Source organism: Triturus cristatus, chromosome 12 (assembly GCF_964204655.1).
Source record: "Triturus cristatus chromosome 12, aTriCri1.1, whole genome shotgun sequence".
Lineage (NCBI taxonomy): Eukaryota > Metazoa > Chordata > Amphibia > Caudata > Salamandridae > Triturus > Triturus cristatus.
This window is the reverse complement of record NC_140595.1, coordinates 250818529-250834476: the sequence shown is the minus strand read 5'-3', so window position 1 is coordinate 250834476 and position 15948 is coordinate 250818529.

The window sequence follows — 15948 nt, the reverse complement described above, 5'->3', positions numbered from 1 at the left end:
TAATAGCTAAGGTCTTAGACTCATACTCTGGCCTAATGGTTAAGGTCTTAACTCTTACTCTGGCCTACTGGTTAAGGTCTTAACTCTTACTCTGGCTTACTGGTTAAGGTCTTAGACTCGTACTCTGGCCTAATGGTTAAGGTCTTAACTCTTACTCTGGCCTAATAGCTATGGTCTTAACTCTTTCTCTGGCCTAATAGCTAAGGTCTTAGACTCGTACTATGGCCTACAGGTTAAGGTCTGAACTCTTACTCTGGCCTAATAGCTAAGGTCTATGACTCGTAATCTGGCCTACTGGTTAAGGTCCTAACTCTAACTCTGGCCTAATAGCTAAGGTCTTAACTCTTACTCTGGCCTAATAGCTAAGGTCTTAGACTCGTACTATGGCCTAATGGTTAAGGTCTTAACTCTTACTCTGGCCTAATAGCTAAGGTCTTAACTCTTACTCTGGCATAATAACTAAGGTCTTAGACTCGTACTCTGGCCTAATAGCTAAGGTCTTAATTCTTACTCTGGCCTACTGGTTAAGGTCTTAACTCTTACTCTGGCCTAATAGCTAAGGTCTTAGACTCGTAATCTGGCCTAATATCTAAGGTCTTAGACTCGTACTCTGGCCTAATAGCTAAGGTCTTAGACTTGTACTCTGGCCTACTGGTTAAGGTCTTAACTCTTATTCTGGCCTAATAGCTAGGGTCTTATACTCGTACTCTGGCCTAATAGCTAAGGTCTTAGACTCGTACTCTGGCCTACTGGTTAAGGTCTTAACTCTTACTCTGGCCTAATAGCTAAGGTGTTAGACTCGTACTCTGGCCTACAGTTTAAGCTCTTAACTCTTACTCTGGCCTAATAGCTAAGGTCTTAGACTCGTACTCTGGCCTACTGGTTAAGGTCTTAACTCTTACTCTGGCCTAATAGCTAAGGTCTTAGATTCGTACTATGGCCTAATGGTTAAAGTCTTAACTCTTACTCTGGCCTAATAGCTAAGGTCTTAACTCTTACTCTGGACTAATAGCTAAGGTCTTAGACTCGTACTCTGGCCTAATGGTTAAGGTCTTAACTCTTACTCTGGCCTAATAGCTATGGTCTTAGAGTCGTGCTCTGGCCTAATGGTTAAGGTCTTAACTCTTACTCTGGCCTACTGGTTAAGGTCTTATCTCTTACTCTGGCCTAATAGCTAAGGTCTTAACTCTTACTCTGGCCTAATAGCTAAGGTCTTTGACTCGTACTCTGGCCTAATGGTTAAGGTCTTAACTCTTACTCTGGCGTAATAGCTAAGGTCTTAGACTCGTACTCTGAACTAATAGCTAAGGTCTTAGACACGTACTCTGGCCTACAGGTTAAGGTCTTAACTCTTACTCCGGCCTACTGGTTAAGGTCTTAACTCTTACTCTGGCCTAATGGATAAGGTCTTAACTCTTACTCTGGCCTAATAGCTAAGGTCTTAGATTCGTACTCTGGCCTAATGGTTAAGGTCTTAACTCTTACTCTGGAATAATAGCTAAGGTCTTAGACTCATACTATCGCCTACAGGTTAAGCTCTTAACCCCCTTCCTCTGCGCCCCATTGTCCGAACTGATCCCAGGCCATCACCTAGCCCTGCGGATGCAGTTTATTGCCCCTACTGTAAGGGAAACACCCCACATCAAAGGGATTACAGTAGATCAAAGCCCCTACCCCCTGAGACCCGGCCGGTTGCACACATCCCCGGGAATTGGCAGAATACCCTGCTGCGTGATAGCCATCTCCTACTGCGGGTGAGGTGGGAACTTCTACTGTAGCTATGTGTGGGATCGGATCTGAGCCGGGGCTTCAGGGGATGTTCTTTCATGCATTAAGGGGATCTCAAGAATGTGCCATGTACAATAATCCTGCAATAAAATCATAAACGTGTGTATAAGAGGCCAGGCCTCAGAGATGCAGTTAGAGCACCTCGTGACGATACCTTGCTGTCTGATCTGATGTGTTCTGCTCCGACGGAATAAAACTTTGTTTCCTGCCTTCAAGTCTCCGGCGCCTGCCTCTTTCATTGGTAAATTATCGAGTGGTATGAGAGGCGATTACCGCCGGGCAATACTTGAAAGGTTATCGACTGAAACTGCCGCTACCATTTAACAATTGGCGTCCCAAGCGTGGGGCCCATCAGCGACACGTGGATCCAGTGGGAGAGGGCCCGACGACAGAGTGAACGACTGCAACGATCGGGAGAGCTCCTGCCCAATAGACCCTCGTCTGGCAGCCGATCATCCGAACTTCACTGATTCCGAGCAGACCTCTCTCGAGTGATCTACGGTCCTGACTGGGAACCATCAGGAGTGCCGCGGCAAATACGGAGAGTAGAGGACGATCGGGCGCTGGAGGCGGAAGACGAGAAACTGTCCACGCGGTCCGGGTAAGGTCGTGATACACGACAAATTGCGAAATAATTGATTGATTCTTTGAAGTTTTGAAATACTAGTATTGCTCATTGATTGTTCTCTTTGAGATATTCGCTGTCTACAAACGGGGAGGAGTAGAAATACTCTCTCTCTCTCCCTTTGCAGATAGTGAAGGGTAGGTAACGCAGACTTTTGTCCCCGTTGAAACCCGTCGTGCCTATCTTTATCTCCCCACTGATTGATTGTCCGAACATTGATTGTTTTGAAGAATAGTGCTCTTTGAGATATTCTCTGTTTGCAAATAACGTAGAATAGAAATATTCTGTCTAGTCTTTGCAAATAGTGAAGGGTAGGTAACGCAGACTTTTGTCCCCGTTGTAACCCGTCGTGCCTATCTTTATCTCCCCATTGATTGATTGATTGATTGTCCGAACACTAGTTGTTTGATATTGGTTCTTTGGATGTATTCTCTGCTTACAAATAACGAGGAATAGAGATATTCTGTCTAGTCTTTGCAAGCAGTGAAAAGATAGGTAGTGCTGACTTTTGTCCCCGTTGAAACCCGTCATGCCTATCTTCTCCCCACTGATTGGTAGTTGGTTCTGCCCGGACCGCTTATTAGAGGTGAACCAACCGGCTCCACTGGAGGGCACCCCTAATAAGGACATGTTCACTAAATATGGACTAGTCGCCGTAGCTTATAGCAAGCTGTGGCATAAATATACCAAGAAGGACCCCGAGAGTCAGTGGCCACTGATGGGATCCTTCGACGACCATAAGATAGAAGTGATAGAAATAGCTCTACGTAGCAATAAGACGACGCCTACTATGCTTGACAGTATCGGCATGTGGCGCAAAGAAGCAACGCAACGGAAAAAGAGGGAAGAAGTAAAAGCAGAAAAGGAATTACGAAAGGCAGCTCACCTTGCCACTAGAAAGTTAGAAGAAGAAATAAAGGAGAGAAGGGAAACTAAACTAAGACAGGAGCCCGAAACATCAGGCCAGTACGCTGTCAGGACCTCTTCTTTGCTTTACCCTGAGTTGTCCTCTAAGCAACGAACGAATGATGAATTACTGTTAGGTCCCCCGATCATTTACATGCCCCCTCCATATGCACCCTCCCAATCGGTAGTGCAACACCCGCAACCCCCGAACACGAGCGACAGCAGTACAGGGGCCTCGGTCCTCACGGCCTCCGCGCCTGCTGAGCCTCCTGTACTGAACCCAATGTCGGCTATAACGTTAGATGACCCTGAGATGAGAAAGAAAGATTCCACCAGAATGAATCGATTAACAAAGGATGAACGAGCAGGAATTGACAAGATAGTAGGGACACTGGTGGAGCGAAAGGAAAGCGAGGAGTATATAACAGACGTGTATAACTCGTATGCCGACAGCCGCAGACGACACTTTGTCGTACGACTTTGTTATCACGCCCTGAATGCATATGAGGATAGGTACCACGATAAAGGTCCTGAAGGCTTAGCGGCCCTATATAGGAAGGTAGACATCGGGGAAGAAAGAGAGAGCGATGTGACGAACCTCTTCACTCGTACACTCGAGGTCTACCGACACCTTAAAGAACACAGACAGACCACCAAAGCAGAAACCCCCATAGCGACTAAGCCCCAGGAAGGAAGGGCTGATGCCATGATGCCCATCAAAGAAGCTGCCCCCTACTGGGTCCCCCCACGAGGTCAGGGAACACATGACGACATCAACCACCAAGATGCGAAGGGAAGGGTTGTATATAATTGGGTCTACCAGCCATGGGACCGGCAAGATATTTTGACCTTTAGAAAAACTCTGCCCGACTTGAGAAAGAACCCGACTGCCTTCTACACTGAACTAGGTACAGCCTTAGGTTCTACGATAATGACTTTAGCAGATATCGACTTGTTCTTTGGGCTATGTCTGCCGGCTGATGTGTGGAAGCAAATCCAGAAAGTTGACCACGCTGAACCGTTCGGATATACCTGGGTACAACTCGATACCATAGATAAACAGCGAGAACCAGGACAGAAACCCCCGAAAGCCATATTAGAGCTCCCAGACAAGATTGTACAGAAGCTGAAGACTCTAATCCCAGAAAGAAAGGTAGACTGGTCGATAGTGACGGCTTGCCGCCAGAAACCCCAGGAGGATGTGTCTGAATACTTCTCCCGATTCGAGACTGTGTTTTCCGATTACAGTGGCCAAGACATGACCACCGCAACCGGACATCACCTCTTTGTCCAGAATTATGTGAAGGGTCTGTCACAAGAAGTTTCCCAGAAGCTACAGACCAGCGAGAGTAGTTGGGCAGCCTCCAAACCCGCAGCAATTCTCCAGATGGCCCAATACTACGAAAACCAAAAGAACGAGAACGATAGGGCATCAGAGAGGAAGAAAAAGGAACTGAAGGAGAGGGTAATGATAGCACAGTTGCAAGGGGTGACCATAGGAAGGGAACCCCCGAAAGGGAATTACCAACCAACCGCCCCTAGAAAGCTACCCCCTAGAGACCATACACCTGCACCCTACAACGGACGGAGAGACTTAGATGGGAACCAATGTGCGTTCTGTAGAGGGTTCAGACACTGGAAATCCCAGTGCCCGGTCCTTCTGGAACTGAACAAAAATAGGGATCCCAGAGACACAGCATATGACCCCAGAAATAGAGGACAGGGACGAGGCCAACGAACGACGCCATCAACGACAGGCCAGGCAGACCAAACACCTTTGATCGCCCCCGACAAAACCAGTGTCAGCAGTCCGACTACGAAAGCACCCATGACTTCGCATAGGACCGCCAGGGGCAAGGGAGGGATCCAGTCGAACTCTGTGTTGACCAGCAAGGTCCTTACGTCACCGCTAAGGTCCTGGGCATGAAATCTCCATTCCTGGTAGATACTGGGGCGACACGTAGTGCGTTATCTAAACGACTGATTCCTAGGGCACCCTTGTCTGGCTCACACGTAACCTCAATAGGCTTCGATGGAACGCCCTCCACTAACCCCTTATCAGCACCAATCTCCTTTGACTTTGACGATAACGTCACTGACACGACCTTTCTGCTCTCCTCCAACACCCCCGATGCTATTATGGGACTTGACTTACTAAAACATTTTCGAGCTACCATCAGATGCTCCCCAGATGGAGTTCGGGTCATCCTGCATGATAACCCAGATCTGTCCAGACCCTGTCACACACGGCGTATGCTCTCTATAACCGATGCTGACCTGTCCCTACTCGACACATTACCTTCACATCTATGGGCTAAAACCGACTCAGATGTAGGGCGCATGGTGATCGACCCAGTACACATAACCGTCCGACCGGACGCAGTGCTCCCAAAGCTTCCACAGTATCGGATATCGCCCGAAGGCGAGAAGGCGTTGGTGGAAATCATCGAGTCCCTAGTCGACGCAGGAGTGGTAGAAGAAGTAGTCAGTAATGTTTGCAACAGCCCTATCCTACCCATTGTTAAGAAGCAAGGCGAGGGAGATGAGAAAGCATACCGCTTTATTGTTGACTTACGAGAAGTTAACAAAGTAGTCATACCTCAGTACCCCGTGGTCTCAGACATCCCCACCATCCTCACCCTGATTCCGTCCACTGCCACTACCTTTACCGTTATTGATCTCAAGAACGCATTCTTTTCCATCTCCATCCACCCAGACAGCCGCTACCTCTTCGGCTTCACCCTAAAAGCCCGTTCATACAGATTCTGTAGGGCACCCCAAGGCTACACTGAGAGTCCCAGCATTCATAGCCAAGCCCTCAAGAGACAACTAGATGCAGTCCAACTACCCGATGGAGTAGTGTTAATACAGTACGTCGATGACATCCTTTTGGCGGCCGACACCACTCCACTTGCAGTCACAGCCACCATTCACCTCCTCCGCTTCCTCGCGGAGAACGGTCACAAGGTCTCCAGGAACAAAATTACAATTCTGCCAACCCCAAGTAACATATCTAGGCCACCTACTATCCAAAGACGGGAGAAAACTTACCCCTGACCGAATTCAGACCATCCTAGAAACCCCTGTTCCCAAAACTCAGAAGCAAGTGCGGTCCCTAGTAGGCCTCACCTCCTTTTGTCGACAATGGTTGCCAAACTTCAGTCTTATCGTAAAACCTCTGCTTTCCCTGCTGGCTAAAGATGTCCCTTTCCCCCTCCCTTGGACACCCGAATGTCAATCCTCCTTCAAAGAATTACGAGACGCCCTCTGCTCAGCCCCAGTCCTAGGAACCCCAGACTACACTAAACCTTTTTCCCTCTACACCCACGAAAGAGAGGGATGCGCGTTGTCTGTCCTAACCCAGTCCATAGGCCCTAAACAACGCCCTTGTGCCTACTTCTCTGCCACTCTTGACCCCGTAGCCAGAGCTTTGCCTGCCTGCCTTCGAGCAGTGGCCGCCGCTGCTGTCTCTATCAGGCAAAGCGAGGGGATTGTGCTCTCGAACCCCCTCACTGTATTGGTACTCCATGCGGTTGACACCCTCCTGAACCAAACCAAGACTCAACACCTGACTAGCGCACGACTGACCGGTTACGAGCTGACTCTGCTTGCACCCCACATCACATTGAAACGATGCACCACTCTGAATCCAGCTACTCTACTACCTCTCCCTGACGCTGACCCCAATGCGTCCCCTATACATGACTGCGTGACCCTCACCGACGAACAGACCAAGAGTAGGGTCGACCTCCGAGATACTGCCTTCCCGGACCCTGACGGAGAACTGTGGGTGGATGGCTCATGTATCAAGCTCCCCGATGGCACCACCTCAGCTGCCTATGCAGTCACCACGGCCCGAACAGTTGTTGAGACAGCCCGCATCACACAGCGATCCGCACAGGCGGCGGAACTAATTGCCCTCACACGAGCATGCATTCTGGCAGCAGGGACAACCGCAAACATTTACACAGACAGTCAGTATGCCTTCGGGGTAGTTCACCACTTTGGGCTCTTATGGAAAGAGAGGGGATTCCTGACCTCTCATGGCACACCCATCCTGGATGGAGATCTAGTCTCTGCCCTGACCGAAGCGGTCCTCCTCCCCACACGGCTGGCTGTGATCAAATGCCAGGCACACAAGAAGGTGACAGACATTATAGGACAGGGAAATGCACTAGCTGACATTACCGCCCGAACCACAGCCGAGAATAGGTCCACGACCCACATGTACGTGACCAGGTCCCAAGCTGAGAAATGGAAGGATGCTAGGGAAACGATTAAGGACATCCAATTAGCCAGCACACCACACGAGTTAACTGAATGGGCACGGGTGGGATTGAAGGACGATGATGGTTGCTGGCGGACTAAAGACTCGAACAAATGGTTGCTACCTGACTCATACCTGATTCCCATGCTGACCATGGCGCACTCCCCCGCACACATAGGGTCTGCCCCCATGATCGAACTCATCTCCAAAGTCTGGCACAACGACAAGATCCCAGACTCAGCCAAGCGTCTGGTCCAACAATGCCTAGTATGCCTCCAACACAACCCTGGGAAAGGAACTGCTGTACCCCGGGGAGGGTTTGGGGTCCCCAATCACCCTTTTGAAGTCCTACAAATGGACTATGTCCAGTTAGAAAGGTGCCAAGGTTTGAAGTACGTACTTGTCGTTGTGTGTGCCTTTAGCAAGTGGGTGGAAGCCTATCCAACCCACGACAACACCGCTATGACTACCGCAAAGGTACTACTGAAGGAATTTTTCCCCCGATACGGCCTTTGTCGAATTTTGTGGAGCGACAACGGCCCTTACTTCGTAGCCGAAGTTATCCAACTCATCTTAAAAGGGTTGGGTGTAAAACAGAAATTCCATGCGGTCTTCCATCCTCAATCTGCAGGCTTGGTTGAGCGACACAATGCCACATTGAAGCTTAAAATAGCAAAAATAGTCGCCACCACAGGACTGAGATGGCCAGACGCTCTCCCGCTAGCATTGCTATCAATGCGTTCCACCCCCACTAAACACCACTTAACCCCCTACGAGGTCGTTTTCGGGCGGCCCATGAACCTTTGGGCTGCACCAAAGCCAACATCCATCCACGACGTCCCGGACGTCCTCATGTCTGACTATTTGTATAACCTAACTAAAACGTTGTCTGTTATCCATCAGCAGGTGCTGCACGCCATTCCCGATGTTTCCAGGGGCCCCGGACACGACATCCAACCCGGTGACTTCGTCTTAGTGCGTAACTTCCAGCGCACCAAGAGTCTGGAGCCCCGGTGGACGGGCCCCCTGCAAGTCCTGATCACCACCCGAACAGCTCTTCGAGTGGAGGGGAAACGCAATTGGCTGCATGCACACCACTGCAAGAAGGTATCATCGACCCTGACGACCACGGACAACATCATCGCCCAAGATGAACTTCTGGACAAAGACCGACCATCCCTGAGCCGCTGCCCGGATACAGAGACACTTGAATTGACTGAATATCCCGATCCTACTGTGCCATCCAAGGAAGGGTATAACTTGCGACGAAAGGAGAGAACTTCGGCTAAGCAGACCACAAACTAAGTTGAAATCTCAGAGCGGTTGCCTAGTCACCTCAAAGGCCATCAGGAGAGAAACTAAACAAAGTCTGTGGTTCTGCCCGCTACCGAGTTCCTTGAAGGTGATGGAAGCGCCCGACATGAAGATGATGGAAGCAACCGGACGTCCGAAGACCCACTACAAAAACCCAAAGACTGACAGAATGCACAGCTCGAAGACTATTATACTTTTCGTTACCCTTCTCTTTTGCCTTCACCTCATGGTCACCTTCTGGATCATGGAGGAGAGCGCCCCTGCTCATAGGACATTGCTGACCACCGTTCAACCTACCACCATGAAAGAACACCATCTGATCTCACTTTCACCCCAACTCCGAGAAAGACGTAAGGAGTTCTGGAATAACTCTTTTGTGCAGTTGCTCCACCAACACAATCTTGCCGCCAACGCCACTAACTGCTGGATCTGTGGATTGCTACCACATGCCACTGGGCACTCAATCCCTTTCATCCCTTCACCTTTTTCTGTCCATGGTTCCTGCCTCGCCTGGCTAATCCTCCTGCAGGAGAGCTACAAGGACAATGCCACTTCCGGCAAAACTGTGTCACACTTCTACCATGGGTTCTGGCTGAACAAAACTGGAAAAACCTCTGCCCTCTTCTGCCCCCTGAAGTCAAACACTTCCTTCCACCTGGACATCCCTGCCAAAGAACGAGTTGAAATGCAAGTGTTCAACAACCCAGCCAGACCTACCTTCTCTTACCTCCGGAAACGAACGGCCGCCACCCTGACAGTGGCCCTAACCGTCATCAACATCACTGGATTTGTGTGCCTCGAAGGCCTGGGGGCGCAGCTGGTGGGTCACAGCTCCTGCCTCATCACCCGAACATTGGACTCAGTCGATCCACCCTCCTTTGTTGCCTCCCCGAATATGTACTTCATCTGTGGTACTAAGGCCTACACCTGGCTCCCGAAAGGTTGGGGAGGCACCTGCTACATCGCTTTTGTCCTTCCCCCGACATTTGTGGCTCGAGCAAACCATCACCGACAGAAACGTGCCAAAGACATTGTACAAGCCGACTCCACCGGAGCACAGTTCCTGGATGCAGTAAAGGGACTTGTTCCACTCTGGGGTCCAATGGTAAACAGCCGTGCCATCCGCCACTTAACCCAGGCAGTTGAAACAGCAATGAACATTACAGCCGGCGCCCTCGCCAACAACACCGCCGAGCTTCAGACCGTCCGCCTGGTGGCTCTTCAGAACCGCCTTGTTCTAGATGTGGTTCTGGCTGATCGTGGAGGAGCATGCCGCATCATTGGGTCCAGCTGTTGTACCTACGTACCGGATAACTCACCCTCAGTCTACAAAGCAATTGAACACCTCCACAGACTTTCCGCAGAGGTCCACCAGGAGCAGGAAGGATGGTCACTTGGGAGCTGGTTTTGGGACACTATTAAAAGTTGGGGATGGAGGCTGTTTTCATTTATCCTAATACCGGTTGTGATACTATGTGGATGTTGCTTGGGGATTCAGTGTCTGCCACCTTTATGTTCGCTTTTTATGAACTGCATCTGCCCTAAGACTTTGAACTTTGAAGCAGAGCGGATGAAAGCTCTTTATGAGGTGGAAGTCCGTAGTATTATGGGGATAAATCCAAACTAGACAAGCTGGCGAGATACGTTAAAAGGGAGGACTGTGGAAATTTAGCTTACAAACTGAACATTATCTGCGCCATCTTGCCTCTCCCCAGCGCCGCGCACAGCGAGCACAACGACAGCCATTTTGGGCACCCCACTCTCTCCCCCGCTCATTGTCAATCGCAGCGCGTTCCCCTGACGCTGCAAGCATCCCCCGCGCACCGGCCACCCCCCGCTCTCTCATACATGGGCCATAAACCTTCTCCTTCTGCGCGACCCTGCCACGGAACCACATCCCATGCCTGACCGACATCCCATACATGGTCATACCTCTCTTTGATAACCCCATTCCTCTGCGCCCCATTGTCCGAACTGATCCCAGGCCATCACCTAGCCCTGCGGATGCAGTTTATTGCCCCTACTGTAAGGGAAACACCCCACATCAAAGGGATTACAGTAGATCAAAGCCCCTACCCCCTGAGACCCGGCCGGTTGCACACATCCCCGGGAATTGGCGGAATACCCTGCTGCGTGATAGCCATCTCCTACTGCGGGTGAGGTGGGAACTTCTACTGTAGCTATGTGTGGGATCGGATCTGAGCCGGGGCTTCAGGGGATGTTCTTTCATGCATCAAGGGGATCTCAAGAATGTGCCATGTACAATAATCCTGCAATAAAATCATAAACGTGTGTATAAGAGGCCAGGCCTCAGAGATGCAGTTAGAGCACCTCGTGACGATACCTTGCTGTCTGATCTGATGTGTTCTGCTCCGACGGAATAAAACTTGGTTTCCTGCCTTCCAGTCTCCGGCGCCTGCCTCTTTCATTGGTAAATTATCGAGTGGTATGAGAGGCGATTACCGCCGGGCAATACTTGAAAGGTTATCAACTGAAACTGCTGCTACCATTTAACATAGCTAAGGTCTTATACTTGTACTCTGGCCTAATGGTTAAGGTCTTAACTCTTACTCTGGCCTACAGATTAAGGTCTTAACTCTTACTCTGGCCTGCTGGTTAAGGTCTTAACTCTTACTCTGGCCTAATAGCTAAGGTCTTAGACTCGTACTCCGGCCTACTGGTTAAGGTCTTAACTCTTACTCTGGCCTAATAGCTAAGGTCTTAACTCTTACTCTGGCCTAATAGCTAAGGTCTTAGACTCGTACTATGGCCTAATGGTTAAGGTCTTAACTCTTACTCTGGCCTAATAGCTAAGGTCTTAACTTTTACTCTGGCCTAATAGCTAAGGTCTTAGACTCGTAATCTAGCCTAATGGTTAAGGTCTTAACTCGTACTCTGGCCTTATAGCTAAGGTCTTAGATTCGTACTCTGGCCTAATGGTTAAGGTCTTAACTCTTACACTGGCCTAATAGCTAAGGTCTTAGACTCATACTCTGGCCTAATGGTTAAGGTCTTAACTCTTACTCTGGCCTACTGGTTAAGGTCTTAACTCTTACTCTGGCTTACTGGTTAAGGTCTTAGACTCGTACTCTGGCCTAATGGTTAAGGTCTTAACTCTTACTCTGGCCTCATAGCTAAGGTCTTAACTCTTACTCTGGGCTAATAGCTAAGGTCTTAGACTCGTACTATGGCCTACAGGTTAAGGTCTGAACTCTTACTCTGGCCTAATAGCTAAGGTCTATGACTCGTAATCTGGCCTACTGGTTAAGGTCCTAACTCTAACTCTGGCCTAATAGCTAAGGTCTTAACTCTTACTCTGGCCTAATAGCTAAGGTCTTAGACTCGTACTATGGCCTAATGGTTAAGGTCTTAACTCTTACTCTGGCCTAATAGCTAAGGTCTTAACTCTTACTCTGGCATAGTAGCTAAGGTCTTAGACTCGTACTCTGGCCTAATAGCTAAGGTCTTAACTCTTACTCTGGCCTACTGGTTAAGGTCTTAACTCTTACTCTGGCCTAATAGCTAAGGTCTTAGACTCGTAATCTGGCCTAATATCTAAGGTCTTAGACTCGTACTCTGGCCTAATAGCTAAGGTCTTAGACTTGTACTCTGGCCTACTGGTTAAGGTCTTAACTCTTATTCTGGCCTAATAGCTAGGGTCTTATACTCGTACTCTGGCCTAATAGCTAAGGTCTTAGACTCGTACTCTGGCCTACTGGTTAAGGTCTTAACTCTTACTCTGGCCTAATAGCTAAGGTCTTAGACTCGTACTCTGGCCTACAGTTTAAGCTCTTAACTCTTACTCTGGCCTAATAGCTAAGGTCTTAGACTCGTACTCTGGCCTACTGGTTAAGGTCTTAACTCTTACTCTGGCCTAATAGCTAAGGTCTTAGATTCGTACTATGGCCTAATGGTTAAGGTCTTAACTCTTACTCTGGCCTAATAGCTAAGGTCTTAACTCTTACTCTGGCCTAATAGCTAAGGTCTTAGACTCGTACTCTGGCCTAATGGTTAAGGTCTTAACTCTTACTCTGGCCTAATAGCTATGGTCTTAGAGTCGTGCTCTGGCCTAATGGTTAAGGTCTTAACTCTTACTCTGGCCTACTGGTTAAGGTCTTATCTCTTACTCTGGCCTAATAGCTAAGGTCTTAACTCTTACTCTGGCCTAATAGCTAAGGTCTTTGACTCGTACTCTGGCTTAATGGTTAAGGTCTTAACTCTTACTCTGGCGTAATAGCTAAGGTCTTAGACTCGTTCTCTGGCCTAATAGCTAAGGTCTTAGACACGTACTCTGGCCTAATGGTTAAGGTCTTAACTCTTACTCTGGCCTAATAGCTAAGGTCTTAGACTCGTACTATCGCCTACAGTTTAAGCGCTTAACCCTTACTCTGGCCTAATAGTTAAGGTTTTAAATAATACTCTGGCCTAATAGCTACGGTCTTAGACTCGTACTCTGGCCTAATGGTTAAGGTCTTAACTCCTACTCTGGCCTAATTGCTAAGGTCTTAACTCTTACTCTGGCCTAATAGCTAAGGTCTTAACTCTTACTCTGGCCTAATAGCTAAGGTCTTAGACTCGTACTATGGCCTACAGTTTAAGGTCTTAACTCTTACTCTGGCCTAATAGCTAAGGTCTTAGACTCGTACTCTGGCCTACTGGTTAAGGTCTTAACTCTTACTCTGGCCTAATAGCTAAGGTCTTAGACTCGTACTATGGCCTAATGGTTAAGGTCTTAACTCTTACTCTGGCCTAATAGCTAAGGTCTTAACTCTTTCTCTGGGCTAATAGCTAAGGTCTTAATCTCATACTCTGGCCTAATGGTTAAGGTCTTAACTCTTACTCTGGCCTAATAGCTAAGGTCTTAGACTCATGCTCTGGCCTAATGGTTAAGGTCTTAACTCTTACTCTGGCCTACTGGTTAAGGTCTTAACTCTTACTCTGGCCTAATAGCTAAGGTCTTAGACTTGTACTCTGGCCTAATGGTTAAGGTCTTAACTCTTACTCTGGCCTAATAGCTAAGGTCTTAGACTCGTACTCTGGCCTAATAGCTAAGGTCTTAGACTCGTACTCTGGCCTAATGGTTAAGGTCTTAACTCTTACTCTGGCCTACAGGTTAAGGTCTTAACTCTTACTCCGGCCTACTGGTTAAGGTCTTAACTCCTACTCTGGCCTAATGGATAAGGTCTTAACTCTTACTCTGGCCTAATAGCTAAGGTCTTAGATTCATACTCTGGCCTAATGGTTAAGGTCTTAACTCTTACTCTGGAATAATAGCTAAGGTCTTAGACTCGTACTATCGCCTACAGGTTAAGCTCCTAACTCTTACTCTGGCCTAATAGCTAAGGTCTTAACTATTACTCTGGCCTAATTGTTAAGGTCTTAACTCCTACTCTGGCCTAATAGCTAAGGTCTTAACACTTACTCTGGCCTAATAGCTAAGGTCTTAGACTCGTACTATGGCCTACAGTTTAAGGTCTTAACTCTTACTCTGGCCTAATAGCTAAGGTCTTAGACTCGTACTCTGGCCTACTGGTTAAGGTCTTAACTCTTACTCTGGCCTAATAGCTAAGGTCTTAGACTCGTACTATGGCCTAATGGTTAAGGTCTTAACTCTTACTCTGGCCTAATAGCTAAGGTCTTAACTCTTTCTCTGGGCTAATAGCTAAGGTCTTAGACTCGTACTCTGGCCTAATGGTTAAGGTCTTAACTCTTACTCTGGCCTAATAGCTAAGGTCTTAGACTTGTGCTCTGGCCTAATGGTTAAGGTCTTAACTCTTACTCTGGCCTACTGGTTAAGGTCTTAACTCTTACTCTGGCCTAATAGCTAAGGTCTTAGACTCGTACCCTGGCCTAATGGTTAAGGTCTTAACTCTTACTCTGGCCTAATAGCTAAGGTCTTAGAATTGAAATCTGGCCTAATGGTTAAGGTCTTAACTCTTACTCTGGCCTAATAGCTAAGGTCTTAACTCTTACTCTGGCCTAATACCTAAGGTCTTAGACTCGTACTCTGGCATAATGGTTAAGGTCTTAACTCTTACTCTGGCCTAATAGCTAAGGTCTTAACTCTTACTCTGGCCTAATAGCTAAGGTCTTTGACTCGTACTCTGGCCTAATGGTTAAGGTCTTAACTCTTACTCTGGCCTAATAGCTAAGGTCTTAGACTCGTACTCTGGCCTAATAGCTAAGGTCTTAGACTCTTACTCTGGCCTAATGGTTAAGGTCTTAACTCTTACTCTGGCCTACAGGCTAAGGTCTTAACTCTTACTCCGGCCTACTGGTTAAGGTCTTAACTCTTACTCTGGCCTAATGGATAAGGTCTTAACTCTTACTCTGGCCTAATAGCTAAGGTCTTAGATTCGTACTCTGGCCTAATGGTTAAGGTCTTAACTCTTACTCTGGAATAATAGCTAAGGTCTTAGACTCATACTATCGCCTACAGGTTAAGCTCTTAACTCTTACTCTGGCCTAATAGCTAAGGTCTTAACTATTACTCTGGCCTAATAGCTAAGGTCTTAGACTCGTACTCTGGCCTAATAGTTAAGGTCTTAACTCTTACTCTGGCCTAATAGCTAAGGTCTTGACTCTTACTCTGGCCTAATAGCTAAGGTCTTAGACTCGTACTATGGCCTACAGGTTAAGGTCTTAACTCTTACTCTGGCCTAATAGCTAAGGTCTTATACTTGTACTCTGGCCTAATAGTTAAGGTCTTAACTCTTACTCTGGCCTACAGATTAAGGTCTTAACTCTTACTCTGGCCTGCTGGTTAAGGTCTTAACTCTTACTCTGGCCTAATAGCTAAGGTCTTAGACTCGTACTCCGGCCTACTGGTTAAGGTCTTAACTCTTACTCTGGCCTAATAGCTAAGGTCTTACCTCATACTCTGGCCTAATAGCTAAGGTCTTAGACTCGTACTATGGCCTAATGGTTAAGGTCTTAACTCTTACTCTGGCCTAATAGCTAAGGTTTTAACTTTTACTCTGGCCTAATAGCTAAGGTCTTAGACTTGTAATCTAGCCTAATGGTTAAGGTCTTAACTCGTACTCTGGCC